The sequence below is a fragment of the Nanorana parkeri genome, unplaced genomic scaffold, assembly GCF_000935625.1.
Source record: "Nanorana parkeri isolate BGI_ZX_2015 unplaced genomic scaffold, ASM93562v1 scaffold1170, whole genome shotgun sequence".
NCBI lineage: Eukaryota > Metazoa > Chordata > Amphibia > Anura > Dicroglossidae > Nanorana > Nanorana parkeri.
The window spans coordinates 387,379-390,843 of record NW_017307438.1 but is presented as its reverse complement, the minus strand read 5'-3'; the positions used below and the strand labels follow the sequence as shown (position 1 = coordinate 390,843).

Sequence of the window (3,465 nt, the reverse complement as noted above, 5' to 3'; positions counted from 1 at the left end):
ATTACAGGCGTTGGTGCGATGCCGTGCCGTTCATTCTGAATGGGACCCCCAACATGCCTTCTCATGGGTGCGCATCGCGATGCAACGTGCGCACCGCCCCTCGACGCAGTTGCATGTGCTGCAGCATGCGCTGCAATACATGTGAATGAGTATCACCGCATTGCGCCAACGCATTTAACATCCGTGGCGGGAAAGTGTGCCCTAATGCGCGCGTGCGTCCCCATCACGTGAACCCTAAAACATTACAGGCCTTCTGTTCATATTGGAGGGCCGTTGGATGGCGCGAGCCAGCGTCCCCGTCGGTCGCACGTCCTCGGAGGATTCTGCAGAGGAAGCGCACTGATTGCATGTGCAAAAGCGATGCGTCAGCGGCACGTCCTTTCTTTCCCCGCGCTGCCCGCCCCTCCCCCTTCTCTCCCTCCTCCCCTCCACCAGCCGGTAATGGCTGCCCTTCCCCCCATCCGCTGTCAGGCCTCCTGTATTCTCTTTCATTGGGAATCTTGCCGCATCAGCGTTTCTAATTCCCTGCGACTCAGCCGAGGAAAGTAACAAGGAATCGCCGCCGCGCTCCGGAAACTTCCAGGACGAGAATACCGCCTAACCGTGCGACCGCGGATCTTCCGCCATCATTAGATGAACGGTCAACGCAAAACATATTTCTTGTATTGTTTATATATAGGGATCGATCTGCTGCAGGCAGGAGGAAGCATTTCCTCATTCTCCCCTCCCCCAGTGATCAGCCTGCTGCAGGCAGGAGGCAGCATTTCCTCATTCTCCCCTCCCCCAGTGATCAGTCTTCTGCAGGCAGGAGGAAGCATTTCCTCAGCCTCCCCTCCCCCAGTGATTAGAATGCTGCAGGCCGGAGGAAGCATTTCCTCAGCCTCCCCTCCCCCAGTGATTAGAATGCTGCAGGCCGGAGGAAGCATTTCCTCAGCCTCCCCTCCCCCAGTGATTAGAATGCTGCAGGCCGGAGGAAGCATTTCCTCAGCCTCCCCTCCCCCAGTGATTAGAATGCTGCAGGCCGGAGGAAGCATTTCCTCAGCCTCCCCTCCCCCAGTGATTAGAATGCTGCAGGCCGGAGGAAGCATTTCCTCAGCCTCCCCTCCCCCAGTGATTAGAATGCTGCAGGCCGGAGGAAGCATTTCCTCAGTCTCCCCTCCCCCAGAGATCAGTCTGCTACAGGCAGGAGGAAGCATTTCCTCATTCTCCCCTCCCCCAGTGATTAGAATGCTGCAGGCCGGAGGAAGCATTTCCTCAGTCTCCCCTCCCCCAGTGATCAGAATGCTGCAGGCAGGAGGAAGCATTTCCTCAGCCTCCCCTCCCCCAGTGATTAGAATGCTGCAGGCCGGACGAAGCATTTCCTCAGTCTCCCCTCCCCCAGAGATCAGTCTGCTACAGGCAGGAGGAAGCATTTCCTCAGCCTCCCCTCCCCAGTGATCAGAATGCTGCAGGCAGGAAGAAGCATTTCCTCAGTCTATGTACTTTACATACTGAAAACATAGAACTGATGACAGGTCCACTTTAGAAATTTAGAAGGGCAATGTGCCAAATGCAGTAATGAAAAGCAACCAATCACAATGCAGCTTTCATTGACCTGATTTAACATAATCTGATTGCCTATTGGTTGCTGCCCTTTGCACATGACCCCACCCCCCCCCCGCCATAACCAACCCTATGGATTATTCTGCCATCGTATATCTTGGAAGCTGCGTGTCAATGACAAGACGGATCCATCCCGGGGAGGTGAATGTCATTGACCTAAAAACATTCACCCGTCTGCAGTCAGCCACTCCCCGGGCTCAGGCCAAACTCCGCCCACACGAGCACATTACTATACAGCTGAACTCCGGGCACAAGAACCTTCATATAAATATCTATAAATAAACCCGCTCTGTGCGCTGCAAAGAACTTGACAAAGCCAGCTATTACCATGGAAAAGTAGCAGTGACATCATCACTGTGCTGTACAGAGAGCAGAGCTGTGGGAGGGGCCCGGCAGGTCCCACCCACTTACAGGCTGCCTGTAGAGAACTACTGGAGGTGGCGGAGATAGGACCAGTCACCCTGCACAAGGGTTCACACTTGCCTGCCGCCTGCCTTGACCTCTGCCCTGACTTTGGCCACTCTTCCCTGCCGCCTGCCTTGACCTCTGCCTAGACTTTGGCCACTCTTCCCTGCCTCCTGCCTTGACCTCTGCCCAGACTTTGGCCACTCTTCCCTGCCTCCTGCCTTGACCTCTGCCTAGACTTTGGCCACTCTTCCCTGCCTCCTGCCTTGACCTCTGCCTAGACTTTGGCCACTCTTCCCTGCCTCCTGCCTTGACCTCTGCCCAGACTTTGGCCACTCTTCCCTGCCTCCTGCCTTGACCTCTGCCCAGACTTTGGCCACTCTTGCCTGCCTCAAACTCAGCCTGAACCTTGACCACCTATGGAGCCGTTTACCCATCTCCACATTGTGACCACCCTGCTCCTGCGGGCCCCTTGATGTGGCGATCCTGACGGCTGTGACGTGCTGACAACAAGCACCCCACTAGGGTCCCCATCCCATCACCAATTGTGGGGTGATACGTTGAAGACAATGGTGTCACTAGACCTGGGGAGTCACCCGTAACAATAAAGTTACCATTCCACTCTCCTATCAATCAGTGATGTTCTGCAACCTCCAATGTGAGGAAAGAACAACTTCAAGCAAGCCCAGCATGCTGGGAGTTGTAGTTTTTCTTTATTTGGTTAGACCAGCATTGTTAGTCTGTCCCAATGTCACGCTGGTCACCCGGCCCTACGCCCGCCGAGTACACTAACCCAACACTGCCAGAGATTCCAGAGACTTCATACCTACTGAGAAGAGATAGGGTGTCCCCCACCCCCTCCCCCCCTAGGGGTGAGGGACACCCCATGCTGAGCCGCCATGATTGAAAGAACTGAAATCCAATCAATGAAATGGGCGGGACCAGGGACAGTCAGGCTGGGGAGGAAAATCTAGATGATGCTGGATGTCCTCCAGCCAGGAAAGGAGGCGGGCTCTATCTGACTTGCTGCAGGAAATGAGGCGGGCTCTATCTGACTTGCTGCAGGAAATGAGGCGGAGCTCTATCTGACTTGCTGCAGGAAATGAGGCGGAGCTCTATCTGACTTGCTGCAGCTTCTAATGCACATTGTGAGAAGCTCCGGTGTGCAGAGAAATCAGAGGAAGCCATTTCAGTCCAGGAGAAGAGCCGGTACCACTGTGCAAGACTGAAGTTTCTGTTTTTTTTGGGGTTAGAAGAAGGTAAATGGTCAAATCCAAAATTATGTAAACTTTTTTGGATAGAGTAGGGAAGGATCTCAACCTTCACCTATGTCCCATTGGAGAGATCTCCCTTCACTTCCTGTCCCTGAGACACAGCAGGAAGTAAGAGATCTCTCCAATGTAAGTGGATAAGAACTCTTAGCTGTTATCTTCAAAAATTTTGGATTGGACCATCGTG

General features: G+C 54.0%; 1 protein-coding gene across 1 annotated transcript in view; it reads right to left on the bottom strand.

The window, feature by feature from the left end:
- The window catches only part of SCN1B (sodium voltage-gated channel beta subunit 1), a 19,295-nt gene that overhangs the window by 15,527 nt on the left and 303 nt on the right, over positions 1-3,465 (bottom strand). The gene's annotated exons all lie outside the window — the stretch shown is intronic.